Below are 13,398 nucleotides of genomic sequence, written 5' to 3' on the forward strand. Positions count from 1 at the left end.
AAGACACTAAATGGAAATCACAGGTTTGATTTTTGTTTTGCATTATATGAAGGCAATACAAAGGTGAAATCAAGACAGTGTTAGTGATGAAAAATCAGAACATTGTGGTTCTTTCTGACTTAATCGCCAAGAAGTCAAAAAAATAGGAAGCATCTGGGAGAAACAAAGGTTAAATACGAAATAATTATATTTGAGCTATTTTCTGATCTTGCGCTGCATTTTGGGAAAAAACTTCCTCAGTACATTGTAAAATCAAATTTTGCCCAACTATCCATACATTTAAAAGTTTATGAAATAGTGGGGTACAAAGCCTTCATTTCTCTGTTCAGATCAAGAGTTTAGACTTCCGTTCTTCAGGATCACACAGAACTATCAACTTTCATTTCCATGTTTTATTATGATCCAAAAAGATGTTGGGTTAATGAAAATTTGTTCTGAAACCAATGCACAAAGTGATGAGCTCTCGAGCCCTCCCTTCCCTTTTATTCTCATAGGAGGTTTATTCTATCCTAAGGAGGTTATAAAAGACCTGGACTAACGATTTCTCAACAAATTGGTGTCATCAATTTTTGCTTTCTCTTTTTAAATCAGCTGTCTCTGAGCCACCTGATTGGAATAGTTATAAGCATATTCCAGCTTGTCTCTCACAAACACACACACACACACCAAGACAAGTTTAACCAAAGTAAATACTTAGAGCTGTTATCAGCACATCTGATATAGTTATCTCCTGTGTTATACAGCCGGTTTAGGCCTTGATAAGGAAATTATTGCCTTCCCTAAGGCTGTTTTGCTATTTTACACTGGCACACACAGTGGCTTTGACCACTAAGTTTGACCAGACTAAAAAATAGTTCCAGCGTGATTTAATTTTAAGGTTCCAAATTAACCCAGGTCTGGGGATTTATATGAGTGGTGTTTTCTTTCAGGGACTTGGTGATCTCAGTCAGATAAAAGGTTAACAATCAGAGTCCTGGTAACATTTATCTGACAATATAGAGAAACTCTTATTAAGATGAGCTCTCCACTGGAGCAATCTTGGACATCGACGGCACTGGGAAATGGGCCATGAGCTCTGGAAAGGTGGGAGGCCCTGGCCAGCTTGGCACCGTCCTCCTTCCAGCTCTCATCGCCTCTCACTCTGTGTGAGATGGGGACCAACAGAGAGGGTTAAATGAGTTGGGGAGCCAGTCCAGTCAGGGGTCATTAGCAATCAAGGACCAGCATTAAAAGTCAGCAGGAGACTAAGGGTCTCTGACAGGTTTGGCTCCATGCACCATCTGGAAGGAAAGAGGCTGTTGAAGCTGGATTTTTAAAAAAAAGCTTCATGGAGACCCCTTCTTGGAGAGGAAAACATGAGCAGTCCTGTTATTTTTAAAGTAGTGCTGCTGCTTTTTTTTTTGAGAGCAGGGCCAGGCAGCCACATGTCCAGGTCAATCCCTGTCCATAGTGGTCCAGTCAGCTTCTGGGACGGGACCAGCCCAGGTCCAAGTGTATGTTCATGAGCCTGTTTTATGCTTTGACAGTGGCTAGTGATTTTACATGTGCTATTAAATGATGTACATCGCATGAGAGAGGCCCAAAGAGTGCAGCAGGGCTCAGACCACATAGCCCATTTAACTGTATTCCACCCACTACCATGAGATCTGTGACAAAGAAAGAGAGAACCAAACATCATTACTTAGGCTGTGTCCAAGTGGATCATTTAAATTGTAATTTTCGACACAGTGAAAATTTTAAAACCAATCTGGGGCTTTCTAAGAAAATTCTAAGGCAATCTGTACGAGGAGGTGGCAGTCATAGTGACTTTTTACATAGTCACTGTAGAAACCTGGTCACTGACTTGGCTTCCGTGTTTGATTAAATTGCTTCCCACTCTCTTTCCTATATTTGTTTTTAGACTTTTTGGTCCTCCCTCTCCAGCTATAAATATGTTTAAAAAAATGTTTAAAGCACAGAATTTTATTTATTTTTGTCATAGATTGTTAGAGAATAGAGATGCTTTATAATGTGATGTTCAAGATATATGACAATACTAATTTAGAATGAGATTTGAATCTCATTGTAAGAATTGTTAATATGAATAGCTCAATTCATAAGAGGAATCTACATTCCAGTTCATTACTAGGTGGTTTTAATGTTGGTCTTCATTATGCCTTTAGCTCTGATATCAAGTGCCTAGTGCAAGGACAGGGACTCAGGGTGGTGTTTGTTTTTAGATGGTGAATGTACTTTTCCTATATTGATAAGAATTAGTAGTCACTAAAAGTATCCCCATGAAGTTTTTGGCAAATTTCTAGATGCCGGGGATGGAGGAAAAAGGAAGGGGTAGATCTAGGACAGTGTAGCCTTAGATAAAGAGTCCTGGTTTGGGTGGGGTGAAGTTGGCTGCTGGTCCAGGAGGTGGGTGGTGTTTGGAGGGGCAGTCGAGGGCGCTGGTGGCCCAGCAAAGTGCAAGGTTCTGAGAGCTCAGTCTGGACCATTTTTAATCATCCTGTCTTCAACTTTGAAAAATGTATGTCTGTAATTGGCCAGCTGGTCAGAGCTGGAGAATGAGAGGTCGAGTCACAGAACAGAGCCTGTTTAAAGAGAGACATGCAAGTCCCCTTCGACAGAGGCCTGTGGACACCACAGAAGGCAAGGATGGATCCTGTCAAACTTCCATAGCTGGGCTCACACTGACGTTGGCAGTTGTCGTGGTTCTCCAGAAACTCTGTTTCCTTAGGTAGTTAAGTGTGATTTGTGAACATGACTTTTAAAAAACAGAAACACAACACTGATCAGAGTCTTGGGGCTCCTGGGAATAGATATAAATACAAGAATAGATATTCTTGTAAGTAAATTGTTTACTAAAAATATTCAAACTTGAAGCCTAGTATGTGTCCAATCTTATACTAAAATTTCATGAAAGATTTTGTCTATGATTTAGTATGGAAGATTACTGGTAATATAAACTTTTAGGGTAGTTTAGTGACTATAGGCTTTATGATCTTGGAGTGTCATTTATAGGAATGTATGCATGCACATGTTTATTTGCTTGCATATTAATGAGATAACTGTTAAGATGAACTTGGGGTAAAACTTGAGAGAGATACATCAGCATTTTTTTTGGTATGATTTGAGGGTTTTTAAAAAAAGTGTGTATTACTTTACATGATATTTAAATTTACTCTTTTCATGCTCAAAACCAGGATTTGATTTCTTTCTAATTAAATTACACATGGGGGATATTTTAAAGTAAGTTATTGTACAAGGACTAAGGCATAATTTCTGGTCTCATGGAAATTATAGTTTAGTCAAGGAGATAGAAACCTTGATAATTAGCCACACTGCAACATTAGAAAATACTAATTTTTCTGAGCATTAGATAATCCAAACTTCTTTACACAAGTGTTGAAATGTGGATATTTTCCCTTTGAGAACTATAAGAGTCAAGAGAGTTAGAATCAAACTGTCAGTATTCAGAGGGGTAGAACCAAATTAAGGGGTAGAAATACTGTGGTACTTGGTTGTTGAAATGATGACAAAGTCAAGGTTCAACTACTCCAAATTGCAAGACTATTTCCTGACGGTCAGCTGTGTCCAAGCAAAGACGAGAGTAAGGCCCAGTCCCTACACTCAAGGAGTTTAAAATCTAAGGGAGGGGTCGAATAAAGAGGTGAATAATTATAGTAAAAGGCAGAATGTGGATGTGCTCCAAGACGGGTACAAAGTTCAGATAAGAAAGATCATTTCCAGCTAGTAGATCAGTAAAGGCTTCATACAAGAGGTGGTACTGAAGATGGAACTTGAACGATGTGTGGAAGGTGGGAAGAATGGGCAACTCTCAAGTGGAAGAAATGGCCTGAAAAAAGATATGGTATCAGAAGAGGTGTCTTAATAATTTATGGAGCCCTTACTTTGTATCAGACACTATTCTAAGATCTTCACATGATTTAACATATTTAATTCTTAAACCTATGAGGTAAGTTGTTGGGGAGCAATTCCTTATGACATTTCTACATATCTGTGATAGCTTTTGTCCTGGAATATCTTTTCAAGGATATCTGTATGGAAAACACCCTGGGAGGTTAGAGATAGTGTTCTCCTCCTCTGAAGATTTGTTTCCAATGTAACTGTGTGTGCAGTATTCACTGGGCCACTCTGTATCAACCATGGAACTTGAGGGTGAGGAGAACCAATGTGAACATGAGGTGCATAGTTTCCTGGGATGTGAGTAATAAAGTCCTTTGTCTACGGCCCAGGAGTTTCATGTCTTCCACCAGTATCTCTGAAACTGGCAAGTTAACTTGTTAACTTGCTGGCAGGGTAAAATCTCAGGCCATTTGCAGTTTGACGTAAGTACTTTATTTTCCCATTTTACAAACAGGGAATTCAGGCAGAGAGAGGGTCAGTGGCATGCCTAAAATTACATAACTAATAAATGGAAGAAGAGTTGAGATTCTAACTCAGGCACTCTGCCTCTAGAACTGAGTTCTTCATCACTATGCTATGAACTCTTTTATGAATTGGCATGAGCCTATGTTATATGTAGTGGGATCATGGAAGAGTAGTCTGGAAAAACAAATTGGAGCTTTGCCTTGAATGTTAGATTGAGCTGTTTGTACAAAAGTCTTAATGAAGAAGTGCTTTTGGGTTTGGCAAAACCAGAAGATACCATCATGTATTTCCTTTGCTTGAAACTCTCCAGAGATTTCCCATCTCACTTGGAAAAAAAACCAAAGTCCTTACAATGTCCTTACAAGCCTCATCTCCTCCTGAGGTGGGCAGCCTCTAGTATGGCCCCCCAATGATCCCCATCTTCTGGTATTCACAGCCTTGTGTAATCCCCTCCTCTTGGGCCTACTGATTTGCTTCTAATGGATAGAACACAGCAGGAGTGAGAGGCTATCACTTCAGAGATTAAGTTCCAAAAAGACTGTGGTTCCTAACTTGGGTGCTTTCTTACTGTCTAGGCGGAAGACAGCCGCCTGCTGTGAGGCAGCCCGGAGGAGAGGCCCACGTGGTGAGAGGCTGAGCTGGGAGTGAGCTTGGAAATGGATTCCCCCTCAACCCCCTGTTGAGACCAGATGAGCTGCATCCCTGGCCAACAACTTGACTGGAGCCTCACGAGAGAATTTAAGTCAGAAGCTCCCAGCTAAACTGTGCTCAGATTCCTGACCAGAAACATGTTTGTCATTTTAAGCCACTGAGTTTCTGGGTAATTTGTTATAAAGCAATAGATAACAAATATGCCTGCTAACCCTGTCCTCATTCTCCTTGACGCTGACTTCCTTGCTGTTCCTTGAACACACCAGCCTTGCTTCCACTTGGGACCCTTGCAGAGACTACGTCTATTCTTGGAAAGCCATTCCCTCAGATAGCTTTGTGGGTCCCTTCTTTACCCCTTTCACATCTTCATTCAAATATTACCCTCTCCAAGAAGCCCTCCTTAACTATGCTATTTTTTTTTAAAGATTTATTTATTTCTCTCCCCTTCCCCCCCACCCCCCCACCCAGTTGTCTGTTCTCTGTGTCTGTCTGCTGCGTGTCCGCTTCTGTTGTTGTCAGTGGCACGGGAATCTGTGTTTCTTTTTGTTGCGTCATCTTGCTGTGTCAGCTCTCTGTGTGGGCGGCACCATTCCTGGGCAGGCTGTACTTTCTTTCGCGCTGGGCTACTCTCCTTACGGGGTGCACTCCTTGCGTGTGGGGCTCCCCTACTTGGGGGACACCCCTGCATGGCAGGGCACTCCTTGCGCGCATCAGCACTGCGCATGGGCCAGCTCCACACGGGTCAAGGAGGCCCGGGGTTTGAACTGTGGACCTCCCATGTGGTAGGCGGATGCACTAACCACTGGGCCAAGTCTGCTTCCCAACTATGCTATTTAAATTGCAACTCATACACCCATCCCTTAGCACACCCTAAACCCTTTCCTGATTCATTTTTTTACTCCATGGCACTTACCATGTTTTGATACACTATACGAATTATTTTATTTCTTGTCTGACTCTCCTCATTATCAGCTCCATGAGGGCAGGGAATTTTGCCTGTTTTGTTCATTGTTTTACCTCCAGTGCCGAAAAGCTGGGTTTGGCACTTTCTAAGTATTGAGTAAACTTGTATGTGAGGTGAAAGAGGGTGGGGGGGTGGGGAGGGAGACAAGTCCAGTGCTGGACGCATTGGATTTTAGGTTCCTGTGAGATTCCAAGTAGGGTTTCAAGTGAAAGCAGGATGAGACAGTTGGGGGGTGGGAGCAGAAGAAATAGTGACACTGAAACACTAGGGAGGCGTTTCAAAAAGGAGGAATTGCTCAATCACCGTGAATAGTGTGGAGAAGCAGAGAGGTAATTTAAGATAAGAACCAATAAGCAACTGTGACATTTAATAACTAACAGCAGCTTCAAGGATGTGTTGGAGGCAAAAGCCAGATGAGTGAGTAAGGGTGTGAACGGGAGGTGAAGAGATGGCAAAAGGGCACGTTAGTTTCGAGGAGCTTGGGTGCAAAGAGAAGAGGGGAAGAAGGGCTTAATAAAGGGAACTTTATAAAGATACAAGATTTGGGCCTGTGTAGGCTCTGAGGGTCCAGATTGAGGGATGGAGACTAATGATGGAGTCGCAGTTTTGAGGCAGCAGGAGAGGATGTGCTGTAGAATCTTGTACTCACACGCTGTGGCCCATGGACCAGAAGCATCTGCATCACCTGGAAACTTACTAGGAATGCAGAATCTCAGCCCGTCCTAGACTTACTCAGAATCTGCACACTAAGAAGCTCACACTAAGCTCACACTAAGAGGCGATTTGTGTGAGCACTAAAGTTTGAGAAACTCAGGTCTAGAACACAGAGAGAAGGACCAATCTCTGTAGGAAGAGGGAGGCAACTTGTCTGTGGAAATAGGAGGAGGACATGCCTGATGGTTGTAGGTGGGTTTAACATTTGGAAGTTCCTGCAGGAAGTAAAGGGAGTTTCTTCCTTGTGTAGCCTCTCTCCACTCAAAGAGAGTCAAGGAGTCCAGATCGTCTGCTCATGATGATGAAGATAACCATCTTCCTAGCTACTATATATTGAGTGGCCTACTATTTGCTAGGCATTGGATTAAATGCCTGTATAAATTTTTCCAATTAATCCTCTCAACAACCCTACAAGATGAGTATTGTTATTCCCACCTTGCAAAAGGGGAAACCAAGGCTCAGGGTGGATAAATAACTTATCCTGGGTATCTCAACCTAGGAACAGAGTAGAAGTTAGGATTCATTTGGCACCAAAGCCTGTGCTCCTTCTGCTATGCCCAGTTGCTTCCCCTACTCTATACTGGCGAGAGAGAGTGAGGGGACTGAAGAGTGGTGAAAGATTGAAATAGATGCAGAAGGGGTTGGAAGTGACCCTGACCAGGGACTAGTATTTGGGAGTGTTATAGGCCTAGCTGGGGTTCAAGATTATTTTGTGAGTCTCATCCACCTGCAAGGTATGCTTTTCTGTGTGTGCTCAGGTGTAGCAGCAGAAGAAGGAAAGACTATCTGGAGCTGGGGTGTTCAGTCTAGTAGTTGGAAAGACCAGGGAGTTTGTCAGAATGATTAAACTCCTGTCTCAGCTGAAGGCAGGGTGAAGGAAAGCCAGTAGAGCTTGAAAAACTGAAAGAGCAGCTGTGGTGGGGGTAAGAAAGCTGGAAGGAGGCTGGATTGTGGTATAGCCATGGGTATAGATGACTGGGATGGAAAGGGAATGAAAGTCATTGGTGTGAAGAAGTATGGAACCATAAAGTTTAGGATTGGATGGATTGATGGCTGCAGACATCACTCCAGTTGATGGTGACATTTGGGAATGGAAATGATGACTGTTTAAAACCCAAAATTCATTGAATGAGAGGAAGTGACCAGAAGGAGGTCAGTAGATGCCAGAAATGGAGGATGATAAAGGGGGGCATACCTGGACCACAAAAGCAACAATGGGAAGTTAGCAGGATGTTGAATCTACCCCTCCCTCATCCCCAGGTCTTACCAGATGAGTCTACTCAGATGGGGTACATGCAGTGGGATGAGCTCAAATATTAGTCGCTATGCTTTACCCAGAGTCACTGCTTCCTTCTAAACTCTGGCTCCCCAGCTGAGCATGGGTCAGTATGGCAGAATTCCTTTTCTCTCTGATGATGAAATCTTCCCTCCAGCTCATTCCATTTTATTCAGTGTCTACCCTCTATCAGACATTGTTCTAGGTGCTGGGAATATGGCAATGAACAAAGGTCTCTCAATTAGTGAGGCACAATGACTAGCTACCCTGCTCTCCCAAGGTCCTGAGCATGGACACTGCTGGACTTTATTTCCCAGTGCTTGATGACTCCCCATACAAACTTCTTGATGCAAATACACACCAAATGTGGTCCTTGCTCCATCAGCCCTGGCTGGGCTGGTCATATACTCTTCCCTATAAAATTTTTGTTTCATGGGAGGCTGGATCAGAGGGCAAACCAGGTGACAGACAAGATGATGCATTGGTATCTATGCTCATTGGTGTACATGTGGCCTTGTAGGGAGGGCAGCTTAATCCAGGCTCCCTTATCCTGCCCAGGTGCCAAGGAAAGGTATCAGTCAGCAGCCCCCTGCTGTTATATGGGTGGGACTCAGTGTCCATCAGAGCCAGCCTGGAGGTCTACTAGGATGCTAAAGAAGCATGTTTTCTAGTCCTCAAGAAGGATTCTTGGACAAAGGAGGACACAGGATTCAAAAACTCATTCATGAAATTTGAAATTTGTATGTTTGGATGGAGCGCCACACAGGGAAAGGTCCCTGCTTTAGTCTGCAGATTCTCTTTTGCAAAGCAAAATAAATCCACAAGAGAGGAAATTTGAAAAGTTTCCTATGAATAAGGAAAGGTATTTGGAATTAATTGTGCTATAACCATGACTGCTATTTTCAAAGATATGTCAAATGTTATTGATAGTCTCTCTAGTTTGCTGTATTTTATTTATTTTATTGAAATAAAGTAGGAAGAAGCTTCTGAATTCTCCTAACTAGATCTCTCTCTCCTACAGGAATGTAGCCTTCAAGGTGGAAATACTGAACTACTCCTTATTCTATTTCCAGTTGTGTAGAATTCCCATTTGTCCCACTGTCCTCAAACCCCTATTTTGTGCAAATGGTGAAGTTTTGCTGCCGGAACAGTATTCTAGGAGCTGATTGTTGGAGATTCCATTTTGCTAAATGACTCTGGCCCTTGTTCTTTAAAAAATAAGCAAAAATCATAATCATTGAAGACATAATGTGTTTATAGAACCTTTATTTAAATAAGTTACTACTATCATGGGTTAAATATTCTGCTTCTATGGGATGTTATGTAAGTAATTTTGAGGCAGAATGTTTTGAATCAGCAAAATCTCTGCTTCTTAAGGATCTAGGTGGTGCTTTTCTAATTGCCATGGGGGATGACCTGCTAATTCTAGCCATTCCAGAACACTGCCTGCTTGCAGTCCTGATGAATCTGCCATGCTGCCCACAGGGGTTAACCTGCGAGCCCTACATGGCTAAGAAAGCCCAAGCGATGCTTATTCTGATCCAACCTCCAAAAGGCAAAATGGCTCAATGACTCCTTCTGAGCACCCAGATCTGAATCTACTTGGTTTAGAGATTCTCTTTTCCGTGATAATAGAACTTTGGAGAGTATGTTTACAGCACTGTCTTTAAGTATAGAGAAATTATTAAAACTAGCTTCACAATATATGAATTGGTCAATAATTAGAATAAGTATCTCATGTCAAAAATGCAGTTCCGATTTTTATAATATCCAAATCCAAAATCCTCGAGTGCCAAGTTATGAAATTATTCAAAACATGGAAATTCATATCCTGAAAATTCTCAACTGATTGAAAATTCTTTTACCTGGATATGTTTTAGAAAGAGTAAAAGGATATTTAGCACAAATATATTCCATGAAGTGGAATAATACTTAAAACAAGTAGAGGGAAGTAGGAAGAGAGGGCTACCGTAACTGGAAAAAGGAATGTCTCACTTCTGCTATTTAAGTCCCACAGGGAGTTTTTGTTTAGAACTTCATAGAAAAGTCCTGACTACCTGGTAGCGTGTAATCAATTTTGTCAACAGAGCTCAGACTTGTATAATCACAGGGATCCCTGTCTCGGCCTCCCCTTCTGTAAATAACCTGTATTTAGCAATTGAGCATGAACAGTGCTCCGGAAATAAAATTTTTGAGGTGGACATTTCTTGCTTTGGCCTGTCCAACATCTGTGCTCCTCCTTCTGGTGGAGGACACATTGGGTGATCTGGGTATGGCTGAGCTTCCCCTCCCCCCACCCCACCCCCAGCTGAAAGAGTGGTCCAGTTGGCTGCCAACCACCCCTTTCCCCAGCCCACAGCGATTGGTTCAGGGATGGGCATATGGCCAGGAAGGGCCATTATTCCTCAGGGAGATTTGAGATGTGGACACTGGAAGGGAGAGAGCTCTTGTCCTTGGTGATCTTTGAGTTCGACCTGGGGCTGGCAGTGGCCATTTACCAGCATTGGAAATGACAGCCAGAGATGGAGAGACAGCCGTCTTAGGACACCATTTGAACCCCTGAAAACGGCATTTCAGCCTCTTAGTTTGAGATGGGTTTCTAGTTCCTGCATCTAAATAAGTCCACACATGGTTTTTATAAATGAGTAATTTACACAGTTGCTGCCCTCCCTGCTAATCGTCAGCATTGATGTTCCACGTCTGCACACGGAGCTGACCCACTGAGTCTGCTGTCCATCACCTAAGCCTTGGATGGTCTTGTCTACCATGTGTTAGGTCAGTATCTTTTTGAGCCACTGAATATTTACTATATGGTGATCCTGCAGGAATGAGTACCTGATTTGTATGGGGTGTGCGTGTGTCATTTCATTATTTTAATATTAGCTAGCAGTGAAACAAGCTAAGTTTGCCAGTGTAAATTGTGAGACACCCACTCCTTATTAATGAAGTAAACAGAGGCATTTGTAAGGAAGCATGAGCAAAGAATTCAGCAAGCACGTGGGTGATTTCCCACCTACATCAGATGAAACATGAAAGAGCAACTCTTAATTACAACCAAATATTAGCTCGGGCTCCTGGGAACTCATCATCCCATCTCAAGGTCTATTTTTATGAAAATTTAAGCAACATCTTAAAACATGTTAATTTGTTCTTTGTTTATTCCTTTCCCTGGCAGATTAATTTATTCCAAGGGACTTTGGTTCTCAAGCACTAAAGTATTGATCGGGCCCACGCAGGACATAGCAAACAACCTGGGGAGGAAATTTTGGTGGAAAACAAAAGTCTTTCTTGTAGTTTTCCTTAGGTAATTAACTTTTTATTTGTGGGCCCTGGAATGCCTCCAGGTTCCTCTGGATTTGTATCTCTGACTTTGAGATCAATGGTTAATTTCACACAAGAGAGGCTAGGAGTATGAAAAAAAAATACACTTAGGGCTTGGATCAGCCAGTCAGTGCACATTGGGGTCATGAGAAGATTTATGTGTTGTTTTCCTATGGGTGATGTCTTTCCAGGGGTTTCTACAAAGAGGACATTTGGATGCTGCATTGGATGCTTCTCCACCTCTGGAGAAGCATTGGTGAGGATGTGAGAAATACCATTTATCGTTTATGGAAACTGGGTGGAATTTGGAACCTCCATTCTTGTATAATCCCAATGAGATGTCAAAGTAATTCTTACTAAATGCCATATTTTTAATATCTATTTATTATAAGTACTTTTGTAGTCAGTGAACTATACTGAGAAGTAGATAGAACATATACACTCTAAATATCTGTATGTTATAGAAAGAGAAGGTACATAGAAAGTAAATAATGACGTTAGCAACAGAATCCATATGTTCCCAAGCCAATTTAATACCTGTAACTTTTCTTTGCATCACAAGACGAACTTATTAGAATAGAAAACCTCCAGAAATGTACCTGATTCTGAATTTCAGGAAATTTCTTATATATTCTTGGATTTTACCAATAGGTAGCTTTAAAGTGAACAAGTTTAAAACAGAACTTCAAAATCCAGTGACCCCTAATGATAAAATTTCCTCTTCATAAAACAAATTTCTCAAATTGACAAAGTCAGAGTAGAGAAATTCCTGTCACTGCTTAGAATACCTGATTCTTATGAGAAGGCTTATGCCTTCACCTAAAGCATCCATGAAATAAAACAAACCTATATCATTACTTATAAAATGCTAAATGTGGATCAGAACGCTAATACAGCTATTTTTACTATATAATACTGCTTTTACAAATAGGATAAATGGCATAAGTGTAGTCTTATTTACTGGTAGGACACGAACCTGAAATTTGGATAGCTACTGTTGGGGATTGAATCAAATACCCCAAAAAGATAAGTTCGAATCTTAATCCTTGTTTCCGTGGGTGTGAACCCATTTGTAAATAGGAGTTTTTGAAGGTGTTATTATTACTTAAGGTGGGGTGAGACTGAATCAGGGTAGGTTTTAATTCATATAACTGGGGAGGCCTTACAAAAAAGAGGCAATTTGGGGCAGTCAGTCAGGAGAAATCAGAAACCAGTAGAAGCCAGAACTAGAAGACAGGGAAGAAAGATAGACAGCAGCATGTGACAGAGAACTGCCCTCATCAGAACGCTACCAACTCGGGAAACTATGGCCTTGCCAACATCTTGATTTTGGACTTCTTGCCTCCAAACTGTAAGCCAATGCATTCTTGTTCTTTAAGCCAACCCATTATGTGGTATTTCATAGCAACTCTGGCAAACTAAAACAGCTACTATCAGGTGAAAGCAGTAGCTGCTCAGGAAAGCTATGGTAGATTGTATTATTTTTACACTGAATATCCCTGTTTCTACACCCAAAGTGCCTTTCCCACTTAAAAGATTCACATCTCTGCTCCGTTGAACTCAGGAATGGTCATATGGCTTCTTCTGGCCAGTGAAATGTGGGTTGGAGTGATGTGTGTATTTCTCAGTAGGAGCTAGAATGAGGATTGTTAAGTCTCTGCCACACTGCCAACAATGATCTAGATGGAAATTGCTACATCAGCCTAGGTCCTAGTGTGAAGATGATTTAGAGCAGAGCCACAGCCCATTCACACTGGAATAGGATGAGCAAAAAGCCTTTGTGATTGTAAACCAGTAAGGTATGGGGTTTGCTGGTTTCTGCAGCATAATCTAATCTATCCTGACAGTTACACTAGCTTAAACTAAATTTTACACTTTATTTATTAGTTTGCACATTATGTATTTGCCATTTTTGTGGGTCAAAATGGTCAAATATTAGCAATCTCATATGATTCAACAATATAATTAAGGACAATAGGAATATAATTTCTTATTCATGAATGTTTTCCTTGTACACTATTATTACTTAGTAAAGGAAGAGCACATTTATTATTTTTATCTTTTTCTTTTAAGGAATACCATAGAAATGTTA

At 41.4% G+C, this 13,398-nt stretch overlaps 1 protein-coding gene and 1 long non-coding RNA gene across 3 annotated transcripts in view; one reads left to right on the forward strand and one right to left on the reverse strand.

Annotated features, from left to right (window-relative positions):
* The window catches only part of LOC101420513 (uncharacterized), a 73,630-nt gene extending 63,444 nt beyond the window's left edge, over positions 1-10,186 (forward strand). Inside the window, exon 6 of the long non-coding RNA XR_009186566.2 lies at positions 4,956-10,186. This is a non-coding gene — a long non-coding RNA (uncharacterized lncRNA). The remainder of the gene's footprint in view (positions 1-4,955) is intronic.
* MYO3B (myosin IIIB) overlaps positions 1-13,398 on the reverse strand; it is a 529,864-nt gene that overhangs the window by 16,625 nt on the left and 499,841 nt on the right. The window lies entirely within an intron of this gene.

Source organism: Dasypus novemcinctus, chromosome 7, assembly GCF_030445035.2.
Source record: "Dasypus novemcinctus isolate mDasNov1 chromosome 7, mDasNov1.1.hap2, whole genome shotgun sequence".
In the NCBI taxonomy this organism is placed as follows: domain Eukaryota; kingdom Metazoa; phylum Chordata; class Mammalia; order Cingulata; family Dasypodidae; genus Dasypus; species Dasypus novemcinctus.